Raw genomic sequence first — 14167 nt, forward strand, 5'->3', positions numbered from 1 at the left:
ATACTTCTCTGAAGGACAGATGCTTTCTTTGGGGGGAGGGTTGTGTGGTTACCTTGGAGACCACAAATCCCTTAATATTTGGGCTCTTTTTCAAGGAGCCCAGCTAACATAAACTAGTCTTGGTTGTTGACCACAGCCTTCCAGCTAATACCCACGGCAGGTGGAGTCTTGCAGTCCGCCTTTGCTGGCACCTTGTTTAATTCAGTCCCCTTAACTTCTAGCCCACTTCAACAACAGCAAAGAAAACAACTTCAGCCATACATGTACAAAGACTGTAGTTTCTTCACATTTTTAAAGAAGTATAGAAGTGAACAAGTGATACTTGGCGTGATTGATCGATATTTGAAGGGTATAAAGAGATGCTATAGACTTTGGTTAGCAACCTTCTTCCTCATTCCTTTGATGTAATTCACAACAACCCCTGCCCACCCCAAGTCCTGCCCCTTCCGTGGCCTCCTTTCTGTGTGGAATATCTTTGAACTCCTATGGCATTCTCCTAATTGTCCTCATTAAACTTATGTCTTTGGTTGTGTAAAATCCTTCATCCCCTTGCTTCCACCTGTCCCTGCTCCTCCTCAAACCTTTCAGCCTAGGATGCACATGCTCTGGAGTCTGGTATGAGTCCCTCTTTGGCATGGTTACTCAGTAAGTAACCCTTGCTCCTCTTAAGCCCTGACTGTCAGCTCACACTATCCATGTTGTCTCTTCACTCCTCCCTTCATTCTGCCCATCCACATCCGTGATGTCAGTGACCTCTTTAGCTTTATGATGGACTACATCTGTTCTAGTCATTTACTCACATCGGTTAGACACTATCTGGATCCAGAACTGTTCACGAAGGCTGGAGTGACATTCTTCTCTTTTCCCTACAAGAATTGGGATCACTGAAGAGCAGTTTTCTGATCTTATGTTTGCCCATCTGCCATCCCCAGGATCTTCTTCCTCCTCATTTTTACTGTGCGTGCCTTCTGAAATGTTCCTTGACTCTGCCCTCTTGGTTGTCTTCAATTCTTGCTTGGGCTATTTAATGAGTCTTGTCTCTATTTTTCTTGACTCTTTCAAGGGCTCTTTCTAAAACAGATGTGCCTGGGCCCCTCCCATACATTAAAACCTGTGTAAGACCCTACTGTGCAGGAGCAGATGTCTGGAGCCCTTTATAGCTAGCTAGTCCCAGTCTACCTTCCTATCCTTTGACCTACTCTACTAAGCTGGCCTACTTGGAGTTCTGGAGCACACAGCTTCTTCTGTGCACATGACCCCAGCAGGCTTCTAAAATCTCGGCTAAACGTCACCCCCATCCTCACCTCCTCTGGCTTGCCAGGCTCTATGTCTGCCACTTCCCCCTTCCTACTCTTTCTATTCGTATTCTTACTGGGTTGCATCAGCTCTTCACCCACATTGTGAACACCTGCATGCTTCATTCTCTGCCCACTTTTCATGTAACTGGCATAGATTTGGTGCTTCAAATGTTGAACTGGATGGGTTTTTCCCTGAAGGACTTGTCCTTGGGCCACTAGCCACTTAGAGGCTGAATCCTGGATGTTTACCTGAATGTGTTGTAATGCCTCATTTTGGTGCCAGAAACCATTTCAGTCCCAGACATTGTCCAGACCAATATTTATACGCAGGACAACTTGTGTGGGATGTGCTGGTGCTCGGCTTCCTGGAATGAGTCGTCATGTCCTGGACACTAACACAATTGAACACAAGCTCTTGGCCCCTGAGCAAGGTCAGTACTAAGGGTTGCAGTCTTGACACTCAGCGGTATTATTTCAAACTCCCCACCCACCCAGTCCTCCTGGCAGACCTACCCTTCTGGTGTTTTAGTAGAATTCCTCTCATGCCATCTCCAAGTGTTCATTCCTTAGCCTTGGAATGAAGCTCTCGTCGTTGCCACCCGGGACCTCTAGGGTTCCAGAAGTACACTTCTAAATGAGCGGGGATTCTTTTTCTCCTTCACTGTCCGAGTAGTCGCCTGGGCGGGATAGTAATGTACTTGGTTGTAATCTGGGGTGAGTATCAGCTGGAAGATGCTGAGAGCATTAACGGGACCTGTGGGGGTTTCCCACATGACCTCTGAGCCGCCAGAACCTCAGTGTGATGGTGCCACTCTGCCACCTTACCTTGGCATAGAGCTTCATCCTCTCCAGAGGCCTTCAGCTCCGTATGCACTTATGGCAGGTGGAGTCAGAGGCAAGTTAGGGGTGGTGCCCATACTGGGCTGAGTGGTCTACCCCTGCCCCCTGCCTAAAAGCTGAGTCAAGTGACTTCCTGTCTGAAGTGATGGCATTGGAGCTGGGGCCACGGTGCTGCTTTCCTGCCTCCTGGCCCTATGCCTTCTGCAACATAGGACTGTGTCCTTCCCTGGGGATAAGTGCTACCTAGAAGCATGTGCTGCCCTGGCGATGAACCACTCCTCAGACCCTGACTATCATTATTCTCTCAAGCAGGTTTCTGTCGGTGCTGCCCAGAATCCAGGGAGCTGGAACACATCAGGAGGCTTGGTTTCCTACTATTCCTCACCCAGCTCAGAGTTACCCAGGCTACCGGTTCTGGCCATGACTGGATCACAACTCAGGGCATTTTCACCATAGCAGGCCATCCCAGGGCCACCTTTTACTTAGGAAGTTTCTGAAAATGAGAAACGTCCCTAAGGGAAAGGCATGAGAAGCTGGAGTCGCCGCCTGTCTTTCGGATGCTTCCCTGGGAAAAAGGTATCCAAGGTTGTAGTGTTCAGGAGAGAGACATGGAGACGGGCAGCACCACAGCAACTTTGGCCAGGCTGTTTTCAACCATTTCAATCCATCCCTTCCATATGGATAGTGCATGAGGTTTTGCTCAAGAGGCCTGTTGGGAACTAAACCCATGAGAAAACAGAATGACAACTCCTTGCTTTAGACGAAGGCTTTCGGTTGACCAAGTACACAATGCATATACGTAGCTTGCAGGCCTCAGAAACGTGGGCTTGGTAGCAGTGTTTCCACTGTACACAGGAGCCAGAGGCTCAGTGCACTTCTGAGTTGCCCAAGGTTGCATATCTTGTAAGAGACAGAGGCGGTGCACAAAGATTTGGCAAAGCCTGGTTCCCCCACTATTGCAACCCTGAAACACTCTGTAAACCATAAATCGCCCTGCAAATATTAATTTTTATGTCACCCCCTCTCAAGGGCCTAAGAGGTGTTGAGTTGCTTGGTAATAGATCCGTTTCCACTTATCCAGGAAAGGAATTCCTTGGACAAACCAGCAGCTTTCCTCAGACAACCCTCCCTTTGTGAATCAGGTGTGGGGGGACCCATTGCAGGCTCATTAACATGTTTGGGGAATGCTCATGGAGCACCAGGTCCCGTGCTAGGCATTAGCATTTAATCTTCCAACAACTCTCAGATAGGATGATTAGGTTTACAGGTGAGGAATTCTAAACGTCATACAGCTGCCACAGCCAGCACCTGGCTCTGGGGTGTCTGACTGTGGGGCTCCAGCTCTCAGTTCTTTCACAGTATGCTATTTTGTCTTTGTCCTATATTTTACAGGGTGGCACACAGAAGAGGCACCGCAGAGCAAATATCCTGCCTTCCATTAGAAGCCTTTGAAGAGAAATAAGGAGGAGGACAAAGCCACTGATTAAATTGAGTAGTTAAAATTGAAAATTAAGCCAACTGATGAAGTTAAAATAGGGTGCCTATTGTGGTTGGCATGACGTTTTAAATTAGAATTGAAATGGAAACAGCATCACGGTTTCCCCCACGCCTTATCCAGGCAGCCGTGTACTCTGGGGGTATTTAAACTACCTGCAGGCTGGAGAGGAGGGGGGCGTAGTGCAGGACGGCTTTTGCAGAACTCGGGAAACCAGCTCACCTGCAATGCTGAAACAATGAAACCAAGAAGGGAGGGGACTCAGAAAACTAATAGCACAACCCCAAGCAGTTCCTGGAGTCAAACACCTGTGGGTTTTCATGCACTAAATATAGTGGAAGTTGGGTCATCTTATCCTTAAATAAACACTACAGGGAGCAAAGACTTTTTTGAATCTTTACATTGGCTCAGGTAAGCGGGAGCCTGGGAGAAGCAGCGCTTGGGTGGCTGTGAATGGTCTGCGGTAGCCTCTGGTCCTCACATCCCCTGCTATCTCAGGATCCCACACAAAACATTCCTCTGTGGTTTTATCCCTGTTTTTAAGTCAACTGCATGTACCTCGTTGTCCTTGTGCCCTTCATCCCCTCCCCCTACCGTGAGAGATCAGTTTCCTTGGCCTTCACCTGATCTGACCAGGGACAGCAGGAGAGGCGTCCCCTCTCTCTCTAGCTCTGGCAAAAGAGGCAGCTTTTCAGCAGGCTTATTTTCCATCCTACTTTAGATATTACTGAAAGGAAATGAACTCTTCTTTGACTTCGGCTTTTGAATCTTGGATGCTGCTGAATCGGGCACAGTCCCTCCTTTAGGAAACGTTAAACCAGAGGCTTGTGGCCAGGTTTCTGGCTTGTTGTTTGAGTGGCAGTTTGGTGCCCAGTAGGGTTCAAGGGATTCAAAGTGAGGAGCCCTTTACAGAGAGGCAGTGGGGCAGGAGAGCTGGACCTTTGGAGCTGGAGACTCCAGCTCAGCATGCTCCTCATTCCCCTAGTGATTGCATACACCACTCCAAGCCCAGTGTCCTTGTGGGAACAATGCAGGTGATGATGATGCCAGTTTTGGGGTTCCTAAGAATTAGGAAAGCCAGGTATTTTTTAATAAAGCTCCAAGCCCAGTACCAGGTGCCCATAGACAGTATCTATTACTTGATATCCTCTGCTCTAGAGGAGTTTACAGTCTGCTTGGGGAGTTAAGAGAAATGTCTAAGTGGTATTTAAATCATTAACACATGTGTGCCGCAGCTTCTTTGGTTCTGCTGGACATCAGGAAGTAAAAACACTGGTTCCAATTGATTAATACCTACAGAGGCCGGTTAAGGGCACGCTACACACTTTCACGATGCTCGTGACAGCCCTGCCAGCTAAGGACGGTAGTCTCTCCCCCTACTCCACCCGCTACTTAACTGAAGAGAAACTAAGGCTCAGAGAGGCTGAGCAACATGCCACAGCCTGCACAGCTGCCTGGGCTGGCAATTGCACACCTGGCGCCAAGACAGCGTGGACCGTGTCCAGCTGCTGGGCTGGGAGCCTAGGGCACCGGCTAGTGCTCTGTCCTGGCTGACTGCCCCGATGCCCATTGGCCTGTGGGTTGCAATATCATCATAATTCCTACTAAGCAACCCATTAGCCTCACTCTCGAGGTACTGCCAACTCACCGAAGTTCCCCAGAACTTCAGACCCACTTCCCCCACTCGTCTGCTGAGGGTAAGCAGAGAATGGAAGGTACTGCTCCAGAGGACTGTGGCAAACTCTATACAATGAAGTGATTTTGTCCTTTCACTGAGCAACTTCCCCGTACCAGGAATTAGAATCTGCACATTGAAAAGGCCCAGAAGCCTCCTGCTCTAGTGTGGCAGGCGCTTTTGTAAATGTGTGACCTGCTGGTTTTGCTGGGATGTGCACATTTCTAATAATGGTGTTGATCAACAAAGAGGACTTTGCATGGCAGGGGCGTGCCCTCCCTCCAAAGCTGCTGTTTCAGAGGTTCCTCCACCATGCAAGCCCCGGACCTGGGACGAACTCACACTCCCTAACATGCTTGTGTTTTCCTGTGAGACAAGTACCTCTTCCACCCTAAGAGCATTTAATGACTTCCAATAGGGTCAGCAGTCCAGGCCTGGTGAAAGAGGGCAGGGAGAGAGACCCTGCCCAGCTATGGGAGATCAGCTTGGGTGACCTGACCCCACCATGGTGGAAACCAATTCGAGAAATAACTTACTGGGGGCGTGATGAGGGTTGTTCTGGATCCAGAGGCAACAATCTTTTTCCGCAAAGGTCTAAATAGTCGATATTGTAGGCCTTGCGCGTCTCTGTCACAAATATTCCACCAACGTTGTATCACGGAAGTAGCCCCCAATGACACACAAATGCATGGGCAAGACTGTTCCAATAGAACTGTATTTATGGACACTGACATTCGAATTTCATGTCGTTTTCACATAGCATGAAATATTCCTTTGATTTTCCCCAATCGTTTAAAATCCAGTCCTGTTTTGGCTGTTCACAAACCAGCAGCAGGACAGATTTGGCCCACTGGCTGGAGTTTCCAACCCATGAACTAGAGGACAGGCTGCCTCACAGCAAGACCCTCCCCCTGTTGTTGTCTGCCTCCCCCGTGCCCCCACCATGTTCCGCAGCGAGGTAGGACCGCAGTCTGCCAGTCCTGTTAGCTGGGTATTACCTGCCTCCTTAGTGGTTCCTCCATTGCCCCTCCTCAGGGCTGGTTGCAGTTGCCCGTTGACAGCATGAGTTGCTGTCACTGCAACTCTGAAGCTGGGCCTCGAAGTCCCAATCACGTGGGCGTCACCGCCCTCTGGTCCCGGATGGTCCTGTTGGCCCACCTTCCACCATGCCCCTCACCGCTGGAGAATCTCCTCTTCCCATCAGGGTCACAATTTCTTATGTTCCCAGCAAGTGTGGACTTCCTTCCTCGGTTCTTCATAGAGCCCGCAAATGTTAGTACACCTGCTAGGCAGGCTGGCTCTACTCCTTAGAACTCCTCTGAAAGAGCTTGGGACAATCTGTTTGAAATTTAAAGTTGCACCCCATATTGTTGGGTCAATATGTGCTTCTTGCCCACAGTCCCCAGGTGCACCTCCGAGGCTAACTTAGCAAGCCCTTTGTTCTGGTGTCCTGAGGGTGGACTGCAGAGCCCTTTACCACTTTCCTGAGGGGGCAACGGGGTAGGGACTGTTTGAAAATGCAGCAACCCACTGGACTCCCAAGCGCGGCCAGCAGAGTTGGCCCCACTGGAACCAGACTTCTGGCCCAGGAGCTCAGCCTCATTGCTTGCAGCAGGCATGCAGGTTGTCAGAGGCTGGAGAAATGAGATCCAGACATGCCAAATGCTCCTGATGGGGGAACGTTCCAAATGGAAAACTATCCATTCAGACTCAGCCTTGATGAATCCAAAGGGGGATAGGGAGGGCCCCGACGATATCAGTGTGACTCTGCGGGCCGTTCAGGTTTGCAAGGGAAAAGATGAAGGAGAGGCCATCATGAAAAAGGCTTCACCCTGCCGAAAATAAGTCAAGAATACTCAAGTTGGCTGGGCGCAGCGGCTCACGCCTGTAATCCTAGTGCTTTGAGAGGCTGAAGCAGGAGGATTGCTTGGGCCCAGGATTTCAAGACGAGCCTGGGCAACATAGCGAGACCCCATCTCAAGTCATTAAAAACAATTTATTTTTAAAAGAATGCTTAAGCCATGAAGGAAGCTATCTGAAAAATAGTAAGTTTCAATAAGAACAGGTAGAGGATGGCTCTACTGCCTAGGGAGGGGAGACTGAAGTGGATGAGGCTGCGAGGAGAGCCCAGTGCTTGCTTCCTCCAGGGTTTCTCTCTTTTCCATTGCAGAAGGAACAGGCACTGAGAGTGAGAACTGAGTGGGCTGGGGAGCCGGATGGACTTTACCCTGCCATTTCCTAACCCTGTGGCATTTGGCAAGTTCTGTTTCTGCGGCTATAGAAATGGGGATGCTTACCTGCTGCAGTTAGTATAAGGATTAGAGGAGGTAAACTTAGTAAAGACCCTAGCACAATGTCGACGGTTAATAAACGGTAGCCCAGATATGTGTGTACGGGTGCGTCAACAAGGCGATTCATCAGTAAAGTAGCAACCTTCGTTTTGGTCTTCTGATGCCTGATGAAAATCACCTAGAGTGCTAGTTCAAAACACAGACTCCCAGGATCCCGCCCTCAGATTCTGATTTAGAGGGACAGGGGAAAGGCTGAGGAAGGGCCAGGGAATCATGTCCAGAAAGTTCTCGGGTGCCCTGGAGTTTGGAAACCGCAGTCATAAGGGTTAAGGAGGAGGTGCAGGATGGGAACATGTACAGTGGGAGAGTCCTTAGAGCTGGAATGAGGGCGACCAGCCTAGAAGGTGACATCCCAGGGGACAGAGGACACTTGAACACATGTCACAGATCTTCACGAGGAAAACATCAGACCAGTAAGCTGGATGTCCACACTTAGGATTCAATTTTTAAAAGATGGATTTGATTAAAGGGATCAATTTGCCTGTCATTTTTGTAGACTATTAGATTGGGGGTGGAAAGACAATTTTGTTTTGTGTTTTTAGTGGCCTGTTGTTAGAACAGCACATGTTTACTTCAGATTTTGATACGAAATTATTATGCTCCAATGGTGATAAAATCAAGGGGGTTTGTGGTGAGTAGAACAAAACTGAGTCTAAGATTTGACGTCCGCACAGCCGGTAGTGATGAGGGATTTCTCACTTCCCCTAATAAAATCCCCAGTGTTGAAGGGAGTCTTCCGTCAGGAGGGGAAGGTGACCAAGTTACTCTTCCCTCTGGAGCCCTGACTTCAGTGGCCCTGTCCTCCCACTGTCTGGGAAGCTGCCCTTCCTTTGCAGACTGCCCGCAACAAGAGTCCGCACAGGCACGCTTGGCTCCCGGAGCCAGCGGAGACAAGCTGGATGTTTAACAAGATACATTACTAAATTTGTAAAGGAAAATAAATATAGAGAAAACACAAATTATAGGACGATATAGAGTATCCTCATGATACTCCCTTATAGAACCGGATCTTCTGGGCCCCAGTCCACGCCCCCAGCTGCCCAGCTCTGTGCTCAAGCTCCCAGGGGCTGGCTGCTGGGCTGGTGGGTCCCAGTTACTATCACCATGACTCCAAGACCATGTTCTGGACCTCTTGACCCTCCTTAAATTCAGATTCCAGAATCTAGAGACAGATTCCCTGTTGTTCTTTATCCAGGATCTTCCCTTTCAATTTTTGCATCTGCCAAGAAACTTCCCAGCAAAGACCTCGCCGTTCAGGTGAGACTCACTCTGCCCCTTCCCTGTGCATTCAGAAGCCAAAGCTGTGGCATTCATAAGCCAAAGACAGATCACTTATGGGGGCAGTGGTCCTGCTCAGGTCCCTAGAGGCCCGCATTTCCCACTTCTCCCTTCAGCCCAAAGCCCTGCTGCAATTAAGTCACCCTGTTCTCAAAAACCTTCAATAGCTCTTCATTGCCTGTAGGACGAGGCTCGGGATCTTGCAAAAGCGAACGTTTAAAGGAAGTCTTGGGCCGGACACAGTGGCTCGCACCTATAATCCCAGCACTTTGGGAGGCCAAGGTGGGTGGATTGCTTGAGATCAGGAGTTCACGACCAACCTGGCCAACATAGTTAAACTAGAAATACAGAAATTAGCTGGGCATGGCGGAGTCTGTACTAAAAATACAAAATTAGCTGGGCATGGTGGAGTACACCTGTAGTCCCAGATACTAGGGAGGCTGAAGCAGGAGAATTGCTTGAACCTGGGAGGCAGAGGTTGCAGTGAACTGAGATCACATCACTGCACTCCAGCCTGGGCGACAGAGTGACACTCCACCTCAAAAAATAAAATCAAATAAAGGAAGCCTCAAATCACCTTCCAAGTCTATTTCCCATCCCTCCCAGCCCTACATCCTCCACTATAGCTTCCGGTTGCAGTAAGAAGGGAGGATAGGGTGAGGAAGCCCACATTTTATCTGGAAAAATGGTCACCAGTTTCCAATCAGTTCCATTTCACATAGGGTGAGAGCTGGTGGGGCACCGGCCTGGACACCAGCAGACCATGTCCTATTCTGGTGTGTGCAGCCTTCTGGCCTCAGGTGAGGCAGCAGCCTTTGCTGGGACTCAGTTTCCTCATCCGCAAAATGAAGATATTGGGTTAGCCTATCTGTAGGATCCTTGCCCACGGCTCCACAGTGGTCTTTGTGACTCAAAGAAGCTGTGAAGGACTCAGTTGCCCAGAGAAGGCCTGAAGTGATGTGGATCCCTTGCTTATGCTGGTGACAGGAGTGATCCTGGGCTTTCTCTGCGCTCAGGCTTCTTGTGAGGGAGAAATGGCTCAACTGTATTCAGTGAGCACAGGAGCAGTGCTCAGCACATCCTGTGCACACCACTTTGCCAGGCCCTGGGGGTCAGGGAAGGTTGAGAAACAGCCCCTGCCCATAAAGAGCTCCTGGGAAATACAAGACAAAAACATGCTGGTGTCATGCTGTAGATGAGTACTGTGACAGAGGAGGACAATGTTAGGGTAGCGTTGGCAGGGGATGACTGGAAGAAGCCTCAGAAAGCAGGGGCTTTGGATGCTTGCAGGATGAGTCCTGTTTGGCTGCACACTCCCTGGGGAATGGGGAGGCAGTGGGGAGCCACTGAAAACTTTTAGCAGGGGAGTGACAAGAGAAACACCTGCATACAGCAGCTGCTTGGGAGATGGGATCTCTGTGTGGGGACATGAACGATACCCCAAGTACTGTTTTGAAAGATTTGGGTTTGTGTTTCGAAAGATCACTCTGGCAACTGTGTCGTGGACGAAGGGGCAGAGGGGAGACTGGAAACAGGGAGACCTGAAAGGCAGCCACAGCAATGGTCCAGGCAAGGCATGCTGACAGGGTGTAGGCCTGAACTTCGGCACAGAACAATCACAGAACCCTTTACAAACGTGGGCATCGCCACAAAAAATTCGATAGTAGAATTTGTTCTGTAGACTAATGAATGTCAGGCATACCTGTTTATTCTAGTCAGTCATTGTATTTTATGTCCTGGAATAGTTTCAATAGTTTCCCTCTCCTTCCTTCTCCCCTATTCAGCTATCTTCTCCACTTCACCTGACTCATCCCAACAACATTCTTTTTTTTTTTTTCTTGAGACGGAGTCTCACTCTTGTCGCTCAGGCTGGAGTGCAGCGGCGTGATCTTGGCTCACCGCAACTTCTGCCTCCCGGGTTCAAGCAATTCTCCTGCCTCAGCCTCCTGAGTAGCTGGGATTACAGGCACCCACCACCACACCTGGCTAATTTTTGTACTTTTAGTGGAGACGGGGTTTCGTCATGTTGGCCAGGCTGCTCTTGAACTCCTGACCTTAGGCGATCGGCTTGCCTCGGCCTCCCAAAATATTGGAATTACAGGTGTGAGCCACCACACCCAGCCCACCCCCATAGCATTCTACTCCCACTCAACCCCGCTTCAAGTATAAACAGCCTCACAATGAAAGCCAAAGAAAGTATCTAATTCAGGATTTCTCAAGGATGTGCTTTTGGGATTACGGGTAGAGCAATTCTCTGTTGAGGGACTGTCCCCTGCATTGTAGAACATTTAGCATCCTGGTCCTTAGGGAGCTGATGGCTCTAGCATCCCCTAGTTATTCTGAGAACCAAACAATATCCCCTAGGCGTCCAAGCTTCCCTTAGTGGAGCAGTACTTGGGGTATTTTTCATGCCCCCACACAGGGGTCCTATCTCCCAAGCAGCTGCTGTATGCAGGTGTTTCTCTTGCCTGCCATCCCCTGAAACAGCAGCCCCCAGAGACAGATCATCTACCTCCTCACCGTCTCACATCAGGGTAGACTGAGAGGATAGAGGGCCCAGCCAGTCAGCCTCCAAATTCTGAAATAGCTTTATTCTACCCTCATCTTGGATTGAATTTGGCTGAGTATAACATTCTTGAATTTGGCTGAGCATAAAATTCTAGGCTAGTACTCATTTTTCTTCGGAATGTGAAGACATTTCCTCATTATAAAATTTTTTTAAAAGCGTGTACGCTCTTATTGTAGTCTTAAAAGGTTCACGGAACTAATCTAGGGACAGATTGAGGTGAAGAGCAGAATGCTCACCTGAAAAACCAAGTAGTAGCAAGATACCAGGGCGATTTGACCCTCGCTGGCAGGTACTTGGAGCCATTAATTATATGCTTGTTTTATTCATGATTTGTAATGTTCTGGGATACCAAAAGTAATTCTAATGGTGGTTGAATTTGACAAAAATAATTTAAACCTCATCTTAAAATGTCCACTGATTCATCTCATGCAATGACAATATTCAGTGTGTAAAGGAACATAAAAACAAACGTGAGCACAACTATGCAGTTTTCATAAAGGTCTGTTTCATGATTAGTGGGTAGCACATTTAACAGTTAAATACATCTAAACAATGTACAGATAACTACAGGACTGCAGCATTGGCAACTAGAGAGAAAGAGCCTATTGAACTAGAAAGCAGCTAACAAGTAACTATCTAAAGATTTAAAATACAGCTCTTGTTTAGATCATCCTTCGTTTTGATCACCTTCTCAGGGGGAAAAAGCCTGCTAGTCACAATGGAAATACATCAAGGCCGAATCTTCTGATATCCATTCCCAGAGGTTTCTTTCATCTGGATTAAGCCTGCAGCTCCAGGGCAAGGCCAAGTGTGTGGCCTCCAGCATCCATGCTCTTCCCATCTACCAGAGCAGACAGGGTGAGCTTCACACCAAGCCTCCAGGGTGGAGTGTAGCCCTCCCCAGTCAACCAGTTGTTGACTTTTGCAGAAATGGAAGCAGTGGGTTTTAATTGAAATTTAGCTGCAAGGCCAAAACGAGCGCAGCTGGTACCTGATGTCCAAGCAAGGTTTACTAAAGCATCAGGATCTTCACATACTTTCTGACAAACTGATCCTCCAAATTCTGCCCCATCATTGACATTAGTGTGCAGCTGGAAGTCCCCAGTCCTGTAGCCCACTGCAAAGTGATTCCTCATCTGCTTTGACTTGGTGCTGTCAAAGCTCATCTGGTACCCAGCAAGCTGAACCATGAATTGCAAGTCCAGCAAAATCAAAGTTAACATCAAAGCCAAGCTTCACACGCCCCTTCTTGTAAGAGGACTTGATTTTGCCACTTTTCTTTCCTATGTTTGGTGAAAAGGTAGTATCTAATATCATTTTCAAACCTTGACAAATTTGGTCTTCAATTGTGGTTTCTGTCCCGAGTGTCATCAGTGTGCCATTTTTCTGTGAAAGTCAAGTCATACTTGCACCATTTATATTTGGACTCCAAGATCCCAGTAACTTTACCGGTGTCTGTATTAGATGAACCAGACTGAGAATTCCACACCACCACGTGACTTTGCTTTTACCTCGTTTCACCAACTTAAAACCAAATCCTTTGTCGAAACCCTCTCTGGGAGCTTTGACAAGGTGAGCGTATGATGAAGGAAGACACACTGGCTGTGTACAGGTCTGTCGGTAGGTCGACATGGTCAGGCCTGAGGAAGAGGTGATCTGGTGGTCTCCTTAGTGAGGCTGCTGCTGTTGCTCCACTTGCAGGTGAGGCCACTGGAGTCACTCATGGAGCTGCACCTGCCATGGCTGGAGGGCAAGGGGAGGAGCTTCATTGTCTTTTAGCTTCTAGTATTGCTGTTGAGAGGTCTGATGCCACTGATGCTTTATGCTTGTATGTGACCTGTTCCTCCAGCCCCTGCCCTCCAAGAGTCTTCTCTTTACTTCTGGTATTCTGGATTCTATGATAAAGTGTCCTGGTCTGTGTGTGCCTCTGTATGATTTGTATGTGCCTGTGTCTGTGTCTCTGTGTGTGCATGTGTGTAAGTGCCTGTGTCTGTGTGCCTGTGTGTGTAAGAGTCTGTGTCTGTGTGTCTGTATGCCTGTGTGTAAGTGCCCGTGTCTATGTGTCTGTATGTGTATATGTTTACATTCACTGTGCTGGGCACTCCATGAGTGATTTTAATCTGAAAGTTATATCCTTCAGTTATAGGAAATTTTTCCTTTACTCTTTCTTTAAAAATGTTTTCTCCCTTTTCTCTGTTTTCTCTTTCTGGATTTTGATTATTCAGATGTTGGACCTCTGGACTAGTCTAGTGCTACTGTTTATTTCTGGTTTTCCATCAGAATCTCTCTCTCTCTCTCTCTCTCCATCTGTCTCATTTCTCTTTTTGTTTTACCTTCTGAGTGACTTTTCTGAAAAAACCTTGTAAACTTTCCACTGAATTTCTAAGTTTTGCTGTCAACTCTTTAACCTGTTTTCGAACATATCCCCCTTTTAAGCTTCCCTTTTTCCGTTTCACAGGTGCAATATCTTGTATCACTTTGAGAATATTATTTATAAGTTTTGCTGGCATTTTCTTATGCTCTTGTACTCTCTTTTCTCCAAGTGCGTTTTATCTGTTAATGTGTTTTATTCCTTGTCTTTGATGGTAGAGGTGTTCTTCAGAAGGCGGGCGATCTTTAGCTACTCATACTTATTTTGGTATGAGTCACATAAAAATTAAT

General features: G+C 48.0%; 1 pseudogene; it reads right to left on the reverse strand.

Moving 5' to 3' along the window:
- Positions 1 to 11604: 11604 nt before the first annotated feature.
- On the reverse strand, positions 11605 to 13621 carry LOC116269460 (annotated as a pseudogene).
- Between the last annotated feature and the right edge of the window lie 546 nt (positions 13622 to 14167).

The sequence above is a fragment of the Papio anubis genome, chromosome 1, assembly GCF_008728515.1.
Source record: "Papio anubis isolate 15944 chromosome 1, Panubis1.0, whole genome shotgun sequence".
NCBI classification, from domain to species: domain Eukaryota; kingdom Metazoa; phylum Chordata; class Mammalia; order Primates; family Cercopithecidae; genus Papio; species Papio anubis.